The sequence below is a fragment of the Telopea speciosissima genome, unplaced genomic scaffold (assembly GCF_018873765.1).
Source record: "Telopea speciosissima isolate NSW1024214 ecotype Mountain lineage unplaced genomic scaffold, Tspe_v1 Tspe_v1.0021, whole genome shotgun sequence".
Classification (NCBI taxonomy): Eukaryota; Viridiplantae; Streptophyta; class Magnoliopsida; order Proteales; family Proteaceae; genus Telopea; species Telopea speciosissima.
This window is the reverse complement of record NW_025317357.1, coordinates 79192-97209: the sequence shown is the minus strand read 5'-3', so window position 1 is coordinate 97209 and position 18018 is coordinate 79192. Positions and strand designations below refer to the sequence as shown.

At 39.9% G+C, this 18018-nt stretch overlaps 1 pseudogene; it reads left to right on the top strand.

Annotated features, from left to right (window-relative positions):
* Positions 1-18018, top strand: part of LOC122647313 — a 91162-nt pseudogene that overhangs the window by 8323 nt on the left and 64821 nt on the right.

The following is an 18018-nucleotide window of genomic DNA, read 5'->3' as shown; positions in this document are numbered from 1 at the left end:
CTCTTCTGGGGGAGCATGATCCAGTATTTAAAGATGTGTCTGATCTTCTTCTTCTACCTATCCAGGGGGAGTCTTCTTCTACTCTTCTAGCTCTTATTCGGGGGGAGCCTCTTCCTTCAGTCTCTAGTGTGCCTCCTATTCAGGGGAAACGAAGACCTGTGAGTCAAATTCCTGTGGATCAAGTCTTCAGCCGAAAACACAAAGAGCAAGTTGAGATTACCACTACTGTACCACTTCTCCAACTGTCAGAACTTGATCCAAATCCAGATTCCGCTGTGTTACCTGGTAAGGATCCCTCTCTTGGTTTACCTATTGCTACCCGTAAAGGTATTAAATCTTGCACCCAACATCCCATCACCAATGTTGTTTCATATAATGCTTTGTCCCCTTCCAATTATGCATTTGTGTCCTCTCTGTCCTCTGTTTCTATTCCTCAAAATTGGCAGGAGGCAATATCAGATCCAAAGTGGAAGACAGCAATGATGGAAGAGATGACGACCTTATTTAAAAAATGAAACATGGAAACGGTGGCTCTTCCTTTGGGCAAGAAAACAGTGGGTTGCAAATGGGTGTTTGTTGTCAAGCAGAAGCTTGATGGAACAGTGGACAGATATCAGGCCAGGCTGCTGGCCAAGGGCTTTGCCCATACCTAGGACATTGATTATCAGGAGACATTTGCGACATTGATTATCAGGAGACATTTGCCCCAGTGGCAAAGTTGAACACTGTTCGGGTTCTACTATCATATGCTGTCAATCTTTTTTGGGATTTGCAGCAATTGGATGTGAAAAATGCATTCCTTCACGGAGAATTGGAGGAGGAAGTCTATATGGAGGTTCCTCCTGTTTTTTCTTGTGACAAGACTCATAGGAAGGTCTGCAAACTGAAGAGGGCATTGTATGGGTTGAAACAATCTCGTCGGGCTTCGTTTGGAAGGTTCCATATAGCAATGATCTCTATAGGATACAAACAGAGCAATGCTGATCACACCTTGTTTATCAAGCGGCATGTAGATATGGTTACTCTTCTCATAGTTTATGTCGATGACATAGTGGTGATTGGCAATGATGTAGAGAAAGTCTCTCACCTAAAGACATTCTTGGGCCGAGAATTTGAGATCAAAGACCTAGGACAGCTCAAGTACTTTCTTGGGATTGAAGTTCTCCCAAAGGCATCTTCCTCTCCCAAAGGAAATATGTTCTAGACTTACTTTCAGAGACTGGTTTGTTAGGGTGTCACCCATGTGACACTCCTCTGGAGGCTACTACTCGTCTTCTAGAGAAGGATGGTGATCCAGTTGATAGGGGGCGCTATCAAAGGTTGGTGGGAAAACTGATCTCTCTCTCTCACACGAGACCAGGCATTGTGTTTGCCATTAGTTTGGTCAGTCAGTTCATGTATGATCCCTACTCCACTCATATGGCTGCGGTTCTTCGTATTCTCCACTACTTGAAGTCAGCACCAGGGAAAGGGATTCTCTTATCTCCTCATTGGGGCTTACACAAATGCTGACTGGGGTGGTAACCCTGACAGGAAATCCACTTCAGGCTATTGTATTTTTGTCGGAGGTAACCTTTTCACATGGCAAAGTAAAAAGCAAAATGTGGTGGCTAGGTTCAACCCCAAAGTCGAAATCTCGCCTCCTCTCTCCAATCTCGGTCTGTTGTTGTGAAGGGAAAACCCAACTTTGGTGGATTTTTTTGGCAAATCTCACCTCTTATTGAAGATTAAAGCCTGTGGATTCAACATTCAAGCTTCAACATCAAGAAAGGGAGTTGGTTTGCTTCTCAAGAATACTGTTACGTAACTATTCATCTAAAAAATAATGTTTTTATAGAATCATGATCAATGCTTGTTTGTTGATTATGTACTCATTATATGTGATACAATGTCCACCGATCATTTTTTTCCTGGAAACATGATCAAAATAGTGGAAAATATCTGTTTTACCTTCAGCCACTCGTTTCAGTACTAGCTACTCTCAAATGGTAGGACTTGTTACACACATACACTTGTATTTGTTTAACCTGTGTCTCTTACTTTTTTTCCAAGTTTCTAATAATGATTAACAAACCGTCGAACCATCACCATATATGATTATGAAATATGAATATGATGCCTAATGCTTAAATGGTTTATGGTTTGATGTATTATAATTCTTAATGCTTTTTTAAGTTGTTTTACACCTCTACTTTAATTATGAATTCTAAATATTGTGTGGCTTAGCCTAGGGTAGACCTCACATACGCCGTAGATTATCAACTCCAAAGTCGAAGTATCATTTTGGGTTTGAATTTGTAAAAACTAATGTTTCCACTGTGTTTAAATGGCCTAAAATAGGGTGGAAGTCAAGTTTCGGGACCTATCTTGGCCATATAGCCATCGAAACCCACCATCGAGTCGAGACGGGAAAAAATGCAAGATCTTGCCGAGATCTCGGTTTCGTGGCCTGGCAAAACCAGGGGTGAAACTGAGTTCTAAACTTTGGATCTAAAAGCTTCTCAAAAAAATCAGCGACAGTTCAATTTCTTATCTGTGGAAGAAGAAGAAATCAACCGTATTGGTCTCCTTACAAACAAGGCCAAGTGGTGTCTGTCCAAGTAGAATCTGTTCTTGTGGCTGCACTGTTGGTGTTGCTTTAACCGGCTTTGAAGAGCTACTATGCTGCAACCCTATCAAGACGTGTAGTGGATGGGAGGGTTTTAACATACATGAGTTCCTTTCACAATCTAGGACAATATTCCGTTCTTTTGTCCATGATTGACCAGGTATGATGACATGTTTGGAAGAAGGAAATACATGACATCTTGCTCCAAAGTAGGAAGAAACTGAAAATTCGATGGAAACATCAACATCAGATTCAATGATAATCTCATCCGTTTTAGCCAACATCTCTACCATGGATTGCGACACGAACTTCTGACTTCACCCTTCATCTATGAATGGAACAATAGTTCTTTTGGGAAAGCAAACTCTAGGCTTACAAAAACTTCTGACTTCACCCTTCATCTTTGAATAGAACAATAGTTCTATTGGGAAAACAAACTCTAGTCTTGAAAATAGAAGTATCATCCATGGCTGGTTTAGGCTCTTATACCAAATAATGTAGATCGATCAGAGGATCTGCTGGTGGTAGGTTTTCTTTTAAGATAGAAGGAAAAAGACTGCTAGCAATGGAGCCGCAAGGACAAGGAAAAGCGAATCACAAGGATGAGAGAGATTTCCTGCTGATTTTTAACACCCTATTTATAAAAAACCCTTATTTATAAAAATCAAATAAACTGACTTTAGGACTCTTTAACCTAATAAACTATACCTTCAAGTACTTGGACAGTCACTCACTGCCCTATTTATAAAAACCAAATAAACTGACTTTAGGACTCTTAAACCTAATAAACTATACCTTCAAGTACTTAGAAAGTTAGTCACTGCTTCAGGGAAGCAAATTTTACAGCTGATTTCTTGGCAAAGGCAGCAGCTAAATCTTCAACCTTCTGCAAATTTAGATCTTCCACCTCATGTTAAGGAAGATTTATTCTTGGATGCATCTGACAGACCTAGACCTAGATTTTGTTTTTTAATTGTTAGGGTTTGAGGTTTCCTGCTGATGGCATTGCCGAAGGTGGGACTTTAATTCCTTTTTTTTTTGGTAATAGGCAGGATATGCCCTCCTTCCTCCTTTGTAATACTTTTTTATTTCTTTAATACAATCTGACCGTCTAGAGAAAAAAAAACTATACCTTCAGTTACCTAAACAAAAATCAATTTAAAATGATCAAATACTTTCTGTAGAAGACTCTAAACAACATAAAATACTGACTAACAATAAGTGATAAGATACTTAACTAAAAAGCATTTGTTCTAGACTAATCTAACTTGCTTAACAGCACATGGGACGTACAAAATCTTAATACTTACAACCGTGCAGAGAAATAAGACCTCAACTATGGGCTTATAAAAGAAGCCCCATCACATCAGTAAACCCAAAAATAAGAAGCTAAATGTCCATAGAACCCATATAAAGTCTTCTGAGGTCCGATTGGCCCAATTGGACAATCTTTTAACTGTATAAAGAACAACAGTGGATCACCCCTAATATCACACCTGCCAGCAAATGCCCCTACTTCTAGATTGATGTTGCCAATTCCTACCGTTGGACAGGCAGATCAAGATATCGATTTTCCACACATCAAATTTTGCTTCAAACTTAGTCAGTTACCCTCCCATGTAATGACATATCCCCCCCTCCATGCATCACTTCGTAGTCCTGTGTACACTCTTCATAGTCCTGGAGTTTTTTGTGGTTTGTATTGCCATCTGGTTAATGTAGGACTGATTTGAATGCCTTAAACAATCCCAGAAACAGGATCTTAAAATATGGAATGAGTCAAACTTAGAACAACAACACAGGTAAGAATATGCAATCGGTTATAGTAGTAGGGATGTAAACAGAACAGCAGTTTAGAAACTTAGGTATGTTGATATAGGTCTGAGCCTAATTAGAACTCAATACCACAGGTTACTATGCAATCAGCAAGTTAAATCCCCTGTACCGATTTCATAAAACAGATGAAAACTGCAGAAAACTCAACACAGGAACAGGGTGATGGAGAAAACCTAAAACAGCAATCCAATGGTCCCATGTACCTGAAATTTGGATTGAAGGATCCTCTCACAGGGTGCAATGTTTGCTTAAAATATAAGAGAAAGTTGATGGCTAGACTGAGCAGGGGAATAAGGGAGCAGAATTAGAAGGTTAGGATATAATTAGAAAGTAACAAGGTTTTTGAGTGTCTGAACTTATTTAGGGATAATCGATTGAAGATGGGAGTCTCCTAACAGCTTTAGAACAGTGTTAGGATGAAGAACACAAGCATGAATTAGCCTCCTGGGTTTCCCACTGCAAGGAGTTGACTGGATCAAACACCAGTCCCTTCCTCTTCAGATTACACACCAAGGAATCTCCATGGGAGAGCAAGCAAGCAACAGCAGCTATAGTGTTATTTTTAAGGTAAATCGTGGGCTTAGTCTGCCTCCTTGGGTTGCTTTTATAGATAATAATAGAGAAGAGCAGCCCTTTGCTTGGATTACATGGCACTATCAGTTTCTAACTGATGGGAGTTGACTACAAAATTATTACCAAGAAAGTAAAAATTAATAACTTAAACTAAAGCAAGACATAAATTGACCAGACCGGTTCATCTAACTGAACCAAAACAAGACATAATACAAAAATTAAAACAACCCAAGTACAAAATCAAAATCGTGGCTGCTGGGTAGCAGTGTTTTTCCTCCTTGAATACACCTCCAGATCTGCATCACTGGTTAACTCGGATTTGGCTGAAATTTGACATGTGTGCCAAGGACCTTCGGTTCAACCTGTCCACAAAATTTGGGCCCGATTGGAGCTGCGATGTGGGAGATATTTAATGGCCGGTTCAATTTTGGTCACCTCAGTGGATATTCCAAAACAAGACCCGGATGGAAATGATGTTTGGGGATAAAAGAAAGTATGACTCAGAGAACACAATAAGTGGAATTGATGTTTATTTAACTGATGCCAGCCAATTAGTTCAGCTCCAACCCTTCTTGAGATTCTAAGTGGCTCTTCTACTCTGTGCCTTGGGGCACAAGTTCTCAAATTGACACTCTCTAACCACCTAAATACCAGTAGAAATATATTCATCCCACTCAAATGTTTCGTTTCTTATTTGATGTTTGGAACTGTCATTTTTTCTTTTTAATCGATAACTGTTGTCTGTTTACACAATTTTTTTCTGTAGGTGCTCGATCTGTGGAAGGGATTCTGAAGCATCGTCAAAGATGGAAGACTTTTATGAACTTGAGTTAAATATCAAGGGATTAAAAAATTTGGATGCCAGTTTAGATGATTACCTTAGTGTGGAAGAATTATGGGGTGACAATCAATATTTTTGCGAATGGCACAAGAGTTGATGCTACCTGTTGCATTAAGCTGCGCACACTACCCGATGTGCTTAATTTTCAGCTGAAACGTTGTGTTTTTCTCCCTAAGGTACTTCATCAATTTCTGAGGTGTACATTCTCCATACTGTTACCATTCTCTTTAATTCTTTTATTTTTTTTTTTTGGCAACATTTGTTATTTCTCCTAATCACTGTAATATTCAATCAAACCTAGTTTATATTTGCTGTATGTTTTTCTTTAACTTTGTGGAATTCGTTGCATGATGTAGTTGAAGACTGCAGGAAGAGAGTTGCTGCAGAACTCACCTAGCTAAATATAGCCTCAACCTCCTGAAAAAATGGAATGTTTGACTACTCGTGGTGGAAAGAAATATCTGTGAGAAAATCTTGGAGAAAGAATCAATGCTTCTTTTTTTCTTTGATAGATAACAAAGGGGATTTTATTAATCATGAGTATGATACAACATAAACAGACCTGGGCTGGGAAACCAACATAAGGGGCCCTGGGCAGGAACAGATAACATAAAGGTAGATTACATAATGGCTTGTAAACCGCATATAGACTAACAGAAAGAAAATTACTTCCTTGAACAAGTAACTACATGGCATTTACTTGCTCCCTCCTCACAAAGGAAAGGGGGGGGGGAGAATAAAGGTAAGTTGCTTGGATAGTTGTCATGGCACAAAGGCGATGCTAAATTCCTAGCACCCACTTGAGCCAAGTGAGTCCTAGGCAAGTGCCATATTACAGCTACATTTGCCGTCATCCATCCAAGGCCTACTTTCCATATCACAGGTATATTTCCTTTATCATCTGGGTATGGGCACCTTTAAACATAAGATGAGTAGTTGCCTTAGGAATCAGGACTGTTGCTTATGCAACATCTTGACTTCCGTTGCTTGTGTGGCTGTAACCCTCCTCTGCCTTCAGCAAGTCTCAGCTTATGTGCTTTGGAGTTGCAATTCCCCCAAATTCAGCCTGATTACTAGATGATTTTCTCCTTTCTGAAATGCTTCGGGTAAATAAAATTAGGGTAAGTAAATTACAGCTACACCTTTTCCAGGTTTCTGACTACTTACTTTAGATACCTCCTTTCACTTTTGTGAAATGCTTCTGGTGTTCTGACAAATTGCAGGTAGACCAATTGTCCCCTTATGTTATGTGATGGTGAGATAGGTTATAACTGGCACATGCTCTATTATACTTATTTTAGAACCCTCAACAAGTTTAGATGAGTTGAACAAAGCTTGTGAGCATTTTTTTTATGGCAAGCTTGCCCCTCAAGTGCGATAAAAGAAAATGAAGAGGGGAGATTTCTATCAAAGAAAAAGAGAACGAGAAAGTTAAAAAGAACAGGAGAGATCTCCCAACAAAATTGGGTTCACTGTCACATGAGCTTGATGCCAGAGAATGCTGATGAAATCTCTTTCTCAGTCTTAGTTGTTGGACATAAGGACTGTGAAATCGAATTGAAAATTTCATCTTGGCTGTAGATGGAGTTGTTTTTGTGAACTTGGATTCATAATTAATGCCTTCTGTGTTTTAATGGCTGAAAGGAGGTATATAAAATCTCATGAAAGCAGGGTGGGTGATGCAACCATGGGTTGTTCTAAAAACCTCAATTATGTGTCGCTATCTGCCCGCCCAAGTGATAAACAATTCAAATAATAGGGTCGATGGAAATTCTGTAATTTTCTTGAAGTTCGGAACCCTACTAGGAAAGGTAAAGAGAGCAGCGGCAGAATAGTAATTTACTTAATGGTGGGGGGGGGGGAGGATGATGTGAGGATTTCGAAGGAGGACCGAAATAATTAAATGCAACTCAAGAGGGGAGAGGATAATTTGTAAATAAATAATATATGTGATGCAGATTCATCACCAAAACAGGCTTGTTTTATTAGGAATAAGTTTAGGGTTGGGTTCTATACATGTTGGGCCTTTGGTCCCATGGGTTTTCAACGTAATAGGTCACTTTTATGACATTAAAGTAGGGGTACATAGGTTGCATACGGGATTAGTTGTTTTAGTTCCATACTTAGTTTTATTTTGGTGTGTGTTCATAAATTGAATCGGTTCAACCAATGGTTCAATTTAAGTGATTTTAGTGGTGCTGGATTAGGACTCTGTTTTAAGTCTATTTCAGTTTCCTAGTCAGTTTAAGTTACCCCAAAACCCTAATTTTTCGACCCATCTCTTGAAACCATCCTATCTCCCAAAATGCTTAACAAACCATTCAGCTAACAACACCTTCACATAATTGAATAGAGTATTCTCCTGCCTAATTGGAATACTCGAACCAAGCTGTTTTCCCATTCCCCCATTCAAACCACAACATCCCACCTATTTCTGGAGATCATCCCATTACCCAAATTCTTCATAGACCAATCCAACCATCAGAAACAGATCATACCTGAATCAAATTTCATTCCCTACACTAGGAATAATCGATCCAAACCCTAGTCCCAATTTTCACCAAAAAACCTATTTTTGACCTAGCCAATTTACCTGTTCATAACATATCCTGGTTTACTGGCTCCTAGTTGGTCTTCTACCAATCAAGGACTACATTAATATGACTTTAAGGGTAATAATAATTCTTCTTCTTCTTCTCCCCCATGATAGGAACATGACACCCCAGCAGCAACCTCCCTTGATTTCAATGGATGGAGTTCTTAACAAAAAATTCCAATCAAGCCACGGTTTTGGGATTAGGTAGTTAACCATAGAGCCTCTTGATTATAGTCTACAATCTCGGAAACCAGCAGCCTGAAAACTGAAATACCCTCTCTAGAACAGTACCATGCGGTACTGTAACAATCAGGTATTGTGTGGATTTTGATTTACAGCAAGGGAGGGTTTGTTGAGAATGAACTTCGAGGGATCTAATCGCCTACTTAGCTAATTAATAATAAGAGTTTACAGCATTTTTCCTACCAACCCCCATTAGACCAAAAGCCAGTTTTGGGATCGGTTCGTTTCAGTGTAGGTTTCCAGATCGAGTCATGCCGGTTCAGCCCTGATAGCACTACTGCATCAACTCTTCTTCTATAAAAAGAACTTGACTCCGTCGAGTTTGGATAAGGACCAAGGGTACCATCTGAGTCAACTCGCTGGAGGAGAAATGATCCTGATGTTTGCTTGAGCTTAATTGTTGGGAGGTCCTTAGTAGGAATGATGCAATTTGGGGTTTGGAAACCCTGGTTCGGTTCGCTTATGGGCCCACCCAAGTGTTAAACAACTAAAACAGAGGCTAATGGCAGTTCTTTAATTAAACAGGATTTTAAAGGTCTACTAAGGTAGATAAGTAGTGAAGGGACATGATAAGAATTACTAATTAAAAAATAAGGGTAAATCAGGCATTAATTAAAAAAATAAGAATTGAACAAAATTAAGATAAAAGGTAAGGGTATTTTGGGAAAAGGAGGGGATGTGATGACTATATTGTCACCAATTCTTCTTCCGAACAACCAACGACTACCTATTCAGGCTTCAAGCGATAGAACTCCACCAAAACAGATCCAATCAAGTTGTGATTTTATGATAATCTCATGACTCATAACTGTATTGAATTCAAGTAATAGCAGGCCCAATTAGGCTCCAATAAAAATTATTATTTTATTCTGCAACCATCTCTAGTGCAAGAAGTAAGAACAGAATTCAGATTCGAGTTTCAGTTTGAGACACTTAGTCCCAGCAGTAGCCAGGACTGGGAACTTGCATACAGGATCTCCCGAGGGTGATCAATGATTTCCCGAAGTGGTATAAAGAGAATGAAGGGGGTGAAGGAGATTGAAGGAAAGAAGTGGTGATTGAAAGTGACGTTGGGACAGAACAAGGGGAGGAGGAGGAGGAGGATAAGGAAGATTACATTGGACAGGGGGAAAGAAAAAGATTAGAGATAGTACCTGAGATGAGGAAGAGATCAGTAAATAAGGGTTCCAACCAACAAGCAACTTGACCAGCAGAACACACAAACACTCCCCACCGTAAGCAAACTCAACTCAATCTCATTCCATTATATTCTTTCCATTGGAAGGTTTCATTGTATAAATTAGAAAACAATCCAACTCAAACTAGAAATACACTTGTCTATGAAACTAAAAAAAAATATGAAACTACTAATTTATCTCCGATGTAATTTACCCAACACAATTAATAAACAATTACAAGTAACCCTCCGCTAAATAAACAAGTAATCACTTTCGGCTCCCTTTGGGGTTTGGGTTCAATTCGCCTCGATTTGTTTCTTCAAATCCGGTTGTGTCGGTCCATCCACGGTAGAGCTATTGCATTAGGTAAGGAGCTTCATCTCTAGGCCACCTTGCTTGAAGGAATAAGTATTCTCATGACCACAGTGTTGTACCTCGTCAAGTAACCAGTCGCCCAAGGGGGATGTGACAAACCATGGAGGTAAAACATCACATTGCACTGTCTCGATCAACCCACCAATAGAATCTGTGAACAAACACCTATAATTGACTTAAAAGATTGGTGTTGTTCACCCAAGCAACTTTAAGGATGCGGCTCTCTTGTCAACCCGACCTTGCAAACGGCGTTGGTACAACTACCGTTGTTGATTAACATAGTTCATAAATTGTTATTGCAACTCACTCTTGTTTGGAAATACTGTTTTGACCCTAATCATCCTCATCAGAAACCTTGTGTGTTGCCAAAAGTAGACGAAGAACGTAGTAAGGCTGTTGCTGCTCTCCGTCACTGTCACTGTCGTTGACTTAATTGGGTTCATGCTCACACTCTGCCTCCAAATATTCTATTCAGTTCCTTTTCCAAAGCTGTAGCCATGAGTTCTTTATCTGCAAAACAACCGAACGATTAGGAAACTCAGCAGATTAATGCCCATACACCTTGCAAGTAGAAATTGTATTTTAGCCATTGATTTTGAAGATCATCTGTCAGAACTAGACCATGAGGGGGAGAATAAGGGCAGTGTAGGCATGTAGCCATGAAGATGTCATAAAGGAACTGCTTATCTTTGGCTTACTGAAAGATCTCTGGTGAAGGATGCTTGCTTGTACTATTACTTAAGAGAAGGTGTCTAGAAAGCTCTTTCGACTGTAAGGCCTTTCACACAGTCCTCTATCTGATATGCTAACTTTACAGTGTCCTCCATTGTAGGCAGTCAACTGGAAGCTAATGCAGTTCTGATCTGAGGGTGTATTCCATTCTGAAACTGTGCCACTAAGACATTTTCATCCCACTCAAACTCTGAGCTAGTGGCTAAAAAGTAAAATTTTATTACATATTCCTCCACGGTCATATTGTCCTATCTCAACGAATTTAAGATGCATGCGTTGTTTGTAGTCTGTAGGCAAAATCACCTGTCATGGCTTCTCGCATTTTAGTTATGCCTAGAGTCCGATTTTGTTGTTGGTACTTGATCCCCCAGAAGAGAGCTGTACACTTCAGTATGGCTTCAACAAATAAATGCTTTCTGGCCTCAGTCAACCCGTACCATCGGAAGGATGTCTCCAGATTGTGAATCCTTTTTAAGTATTACCCTAGAATATTATCCCCATAGAAATTAAGGACATCTAACTCGGTTTCTCTTTCAGCTCCGTAGGGAGCATTGCCAAAAGTTGTCCAGCCCCATATGATTGTGTAAAATGTGACGGCGGCGGCAGTGTTGTAGTCTGAGGCAGGGCCTGTGGAACGGAATTGGAAGAATCTCTAGATTGGATGGTATCTATATTCAGCCAAAGAATATCCAGATCTGATAACATTCAATCCGTATCCGAGCCGAATCTGATCTGTTTACAGGCCTACGCCTAGGGCATCTAAGATGCCTGGATGCCTTGACAACTATGCCAATTGATCTATAGAAGCTTGCAGAAATGACATGATAGTCTGAAGGGTAGTAACAGTGGTATGGAGTTATCAACTCTACCCTACATTGAATTGTGAAACAAGCAAGGTCGGCTAGGTATTCCTCCTTGTGGGACTTGAGCTGATGAATAACCATAGTTTGAAAACACGTCTCGACCAAGTTGAGACGACTGAGATCTCGACAAGTTTTTGTAAATATTTTTATTTATTTATTTTATTTTGGTGGGCAAATGGCCACAATTGGCTCCGAAAATTTAAGGGAAGCGTGTTTTAGGCTTAACAAACATAAAAAAGTCTTCAAGTTATCAAAAAAAAAAAAAAACCCCCAATTTGGTGTTTTGGATTTGCATCTTTGGTTGGTAGCAACATTAAATGTCGAGCCCTTATGTGATATTGCCTATTCTACACAATGTTTGAGTGCTATGAGACATAATTGGCAAGTAAAACAAGTAAATTATGTAGTAATGGATGAAAACACGTAATATTGAATAATTATTTAAGAAATAGTTAAAGACTTGAGTAGAAGCTACAAACTAAAAAGTACAGTAAAGTTTGAACAATGCTTATTAAATAGACACCCAACCCAAGTACAATGAGCTATACATAAGTCATAGACACCCTAGTCTTCCATGTCCCAACTCCCAACGATACAATACTATGAGTATGTGACTGTCTACTGATATGAACTATGACGTGCTGGATCGAGTCCACTCGTTTTCCATGTCCCAAGTCCCAACAATACAATACTATGAGTATGTGAGTGCCTACTAATATGAACTATGACGTGCTGGATCGAGTCTACTCATGGTTCGATGGAACTGATGTGCATTGCCCTCTGTCTATGTGACATATGAATGCACATCATAGTGTTCAAGAAGAAACGAGAGTAGTTCTCCACAGCTGCCCTGTAAATGGTCTCATCTACATACTGCATGTAACATATCCTAGGGTATAGGTCATCGTAATGTGAAGAACTATCCATTGAGCCACTTTCATAAGATCCATATCGTGAGGTGGTAGATTGGCCTTTGGTGCTTGACATATAAAAAATCTACCCCCAGGCAACCTCTTCTAGAGCCTTTTTATAGGTATGAAACCATAAATCACAGTCAGATCGTCAACCACAACTGAAACCGAAACTGATCTAAGATTGAAATTGCATCTGAATCCAAAGGCAAGAAATCTACATCTAAATAGACATCTATGGAATCTGACCCAACAACTAGTGAGCGGCCAAAGCCAATAAGTTGAGCCAACTGTTGGAAAAGTAAAGTTTTTCAAGTCTGCTTTAAAGCCCGATTTTCAATCTTCAAAGTCTGATTTTTAGTCTTCGAAGTCCAATTTTTAAGTCTATAACGCTAGCCCTTTTGTTGGTCTATAATAAATCTCCTAATCTGGTCTTTTCGTTTAAGTAAGTTGTAAATAGGTGGTCTTATTTCATAACCTTCACAACCAAAGCAATGAACCATAGAACAAGTATTTGTCATATTTGTGTTTTCGGAATAGTAACTTTTTACCTGAAATAGTTGAATGTAGCCAAATCTTCCACTGTACAGCAATCGATCTCTTCCGAGTGATGTGGCAACGCCCAATAGTGTATTCCAGTAGTACTGAGTGATAATATGGTAAAAAAAATAAAATAAAATCAAGAACCTAGGTTTTCCCCCCTTTTCGAGTTTACTTCGAAATTTCGAAGTCTGGTCGAGTTTGTCTTTTTATATGGCACTTTGTACCATTTCGGCAAGACGGTACAAGAGGATCCAAATCTCGCCGAAATTTCAATCGAGATTTTCGAGTTAATGCATGTTTGATATTTCGGCCTATATCTTGTCTCGACAAGCTCAAGTTTTTTGATATCTTGCCGAGATTTAGAACTATGTGAATAACCTCACTATTGGCTACCATGGTTAGGGTGTGGAGGAGGACTTTTGTCTTGTGTCTGATACCAATTGATGTAACCACGTGGTCTAATAAACCCTGATTATTGGTCGTAATGGGCTTGCCAAACGATAAGCAACTCAAATAATAGAGTTGATGGCAATTTTTAGTTTTCTTGAAGTTCAGAATCCTATTAGAAAAGTTAACAAGCAAGGGCAAAATAGTAATTTACTTATAAGGGGAACGACGATGCGAGGATTTCGAAGAAGGATTGAAATCATTACATACAACTTAAGAGGAGAGGGGCTTACTTGTAAATGTAATATGACTTTAATTGTAATAAGACGAAGAGTAGTTCTTTCCCATGATAGGAATAATACCCCTGCAGCAACCTTCCTTGATTTTGATGGATGGAGTTCTTCACACCAAATTCCAATCAAGCCAAGGTTTTGGGATTAGGTAGTCAATCCTAAAGCCTCTTGATTCAAGTCTACAATATCACGAACCAGCAGTCTGAAAACTGAAATACCCTCTGTAACAGTACCATGCGATATTGACATAGTGTAACAACCAGGTATGGTATGTATGGGTTTCGATTTGTAGCAATGGAGGGTCTGTTGGGAATGAACTTTGAGGGATCAAATCGCCTACGTAGCCAACCAATAATAAAAAATTACAAACTTATTTCCTACCAACCCTCTCTGAACCAAAAGCCAGTCTGGGATCAGTTCGTCTTAGTTGGATTTCTAGATAGGGTGACACTGGTTCAGCCATGATAGTCCTACTGCATTCGTAGGTATCTGAAGTTTTCAGAAACCTGTGGAAGTCTACTTGTGATTTACCCTAAGAATAAATAAAAAATTCTTTAAGACGTTAGAAAGCTGTTTCATGGGGTGCAATGTAGTTGAATGATGTGGTATGTCGTCCCATATGTTATTATGGCTATTTGAGTTCATTGATGAACTCTATTAACTTTCATGCCTTCCTCCCTTTAGTCTTGTTGGTATAATTATTTGGAAACGGGAAAAAGACATTGGGAGAGGGGATTTTTGCTATTCAGAAGTAGATTTTTTGCTATTCCCTTGTGGTATGACTTTTAAGCTTTCATTGAATTGATTTTCGTTTATTTTCTTCTGCAGACCACAACCAAGAAGAAGATAACATCTGGATATGGGACGGAGATTGTCTGAGCCTTCTCAGTTGAATCTAGTGTATGACTTGTCAGCGGTACTGATTCACAAGGGTACAGCTGTTAATAGTGGCCATTATGTTGCACATATTAGGGATGAGCGTATAGATCAGTGGTGGGAATTTGATGATGAGCATGTCTTAAAATTAGGTGGTCATCCATTTGGAGAAGGATCCTCAAGTTCAACTGCTAAACCTCTTGGAATTGAGCCGTTGGTGCCCCTTTCTTGTTATGGATCTGTCAATTCTGCCATGAGTGGATATCATTCAAGTGAAGATCTGATGCAACCATCAGATTTGAATATTGTTTGTGAAACAGTGACATTTTCATCAGCTGATGCATACATGCTGATGTATAACCGTAGAAATAGTAAGAAGGCCAGTGACAAAACTTGCACAGGTTATAGCACCAATGATGTTGAAATAGATGGAAAGCTGGTTTCCAAAAGCAATGATAACGCTCTTCCCTTGCATATTGCTGAAGAGATAAATAAATTAAATTCATCAATTGCTGATGCCTGCCACCAGTATAAACTAAAGAAGGAAAAGGAGATGGAGAGGATCACGGAACGGAGACTAGAAGTGAGATCAATTCTTTCTGAAGCTGCTGTTAATTCACTTGAGGATCCACACTTCTGGATTTCCTCAGATTGGCTTCGCCAGTGGGCCGATAGCATTACCCCACCGTAAGTATGTGGTTCTGTAAATGTTTTCTTCCTTTTCCTCTCTGTTTTGTTTTCCATACTTGTTCATGTGTTAGTTAAAGTAGTTAGTTAAACTTTATATGGGTGTGGGTGTGTTGATCAAGTACATAAGTAGGCCGGTTAAAATTTATCTAAAGTGTGGGTGTACAATATTTCAAAATTTTAGTTCGATAAATATAGGCTCAATATAATTTTATTTTTCAAGAATAACTCCTCCTTTTCATTTTCCCCCCTACACTGCATGGACCCAATCTGCTATTTAATTTCTACTTCTTGATCATGCTCAAGTACCTTTCAGGCCCCACCACCTCAATTGAATCAAGTGATGTGGTTTTTTTTGGCATGTTTGACAAATGTTCTGCCCCTCTTTCTCTCTTCTATTATGCTTTTCCTCATCCCTCCTCACCACCACTCCACCCTCCAGAGAAGAAAACAGAAGGGAGAGCATTTATAGCTAGTTCCATGGGGTTAAGAAGGTTTGCTAAATTTGGGATTAGTAGTTTAAAGATACTTGCCTAGGATGATAATTTAGAGTTCTAAGTTACTCTTCTTTTCAGATAATTATATTCTTGAACTATGAGTGTTCTTGTATGGTGATTGCTTTTTATACTTGTAGAACATTTCTTTTTGTGTGAATTACATCCGAGGTCCCTCATGTTCCAAAATCCAAATATTATGACAAATGTCTATAAAACGTAAATGTTATAGCAATGGTAGTATGGATGATAGTATTTTATTTAGTTGGCCTTGGTTTTTTTTTTTTTTTTTTTTTTGGGTGAATCGAAAAATTCATTACCAAAGAGGAAAAAAATTACAGCAGCTCCCTTAGGGAACAAAGAAGAACAATGAGAGGACCCGAATCCTCAGGAGGAGGAGGATCGGAGGGAGCTAGTAGAGGAGAGGCCCCAGGAGACAACAATAAGCCTGTTCCTTGGGGTGTCATTACAAAAAGAGGGGGGAGGCAAAGATAGCTTAGCATTAATCTCGAAGGAAATGGTATCCCAAATCTGCTGATGAGTTCGCGATTTGGAGGTCCATTTCCTTAGATTACGCTTCAGCCAGATGTGGTTGATCGTGGCACAAAAAACTAACTTTCCAACAGTGTCACAAACAGAGGAACCCGCAAAGGTCTTGTCAATCCAGAGACACTCTCTACTGAAAGGAAGAATTTTTCTAGGTAAAGGCCAGCATTTTGCTAGAGCTCCCTTCCAGATAGCCAAAGAGTAAGGACACGTGAAGAAAAGATGCTCAATGTCTTCATTATTGTTCCAACAAAGGCAGCATGAGGGAGGGGCTTGTATGTGACGATGACGGAGGAAGGACTACGTTGGAAGACAGTTTGAGAGTGCTCTCCAGGCCGTGAAGCAGTGACGGGGGATGTGGTGCTTGAACCAAAGAAGATTTCTCCAAGGAGCCCAGGCAATTTTGGAGCGGATATGATCCCAGGCAGCTTTGCACTAAAGCAGCTGGAGGAAGAATGAACCCAAAAAACAGAATCGCCTCTCCCTAGTGGACTTCTAGGGATAGAGGGGAGGGCCGCCCAAATGCTGTTAAGTGACTGATGAGAAGAAGGCTGCAGAGTCCAAACATTGCTGCCAAGGATATTTGCAACCTCGGATTGTCTAGTGAGGCCCGATCTATAAAAATCTCTGGTGGAAACCTGGTGGAGAAGGATGCCCAAAGGATGCCAATAATCAAGCTAGAAGGAGGTAGATGAGCCATTGCCAATACGGGAGTAGATAGAACCTTGGACTAGGGAGCGAGCAGCTAAGATCTTCCGCCAGACCCAACTCCCAAGAGGCATCAGAGGATAGAGAAACAGTCTAGAAGGAATCATGCTGCAGGTGTCTCGAGTAGATCCAGTCAACCCAAATACTTCTCTTTTTAGAGACAATGTTCCAGATCAGCTTGATAGTACCAGCTAAGTATACCTCTTTGATTCTTCTAAGTTCTATTACCCAATCCACTTTCTTTTTTTGGCCGACAGACTGAAGCCCAACTGATGGGATGAAGAACCCTGGTCGAGTCTGTCCCCTTCCATAGGAAAGAGGCCATTAGGGATTCCAAGGCTTTGACAGTAGAGTGAGGTAAACCATCGGTGCCGGACCTATAGATATAAGAGGATTCCAACACTGATTCGATGAGGACAAGGCGACCCGCATAAGAGAGAAGCTTTCCTTTCCAGAGCTGAAGGCGCTTCCTGACGAGGTCCAACATAGGGGTGCAGTGATGAGCAGATAGCCTACCAGGAATCAGAGGGAGACCCAAGTATTTGACAGGAAGCTAGCCAGCAGAGAAGCCCACTTTGTCGATAAGAGCCTCTCTATCCAAATCAGAAACCCTCGCAAGGAAGAGAAGAGACTTTGAAGGGTTTGTGCGCAGACCCGAGGCCAACTGGAAGCGCAGCAGACAAGACATGATGGCTTCAAAAGAGCTGATGGAAGCTTTGGAGAAGATC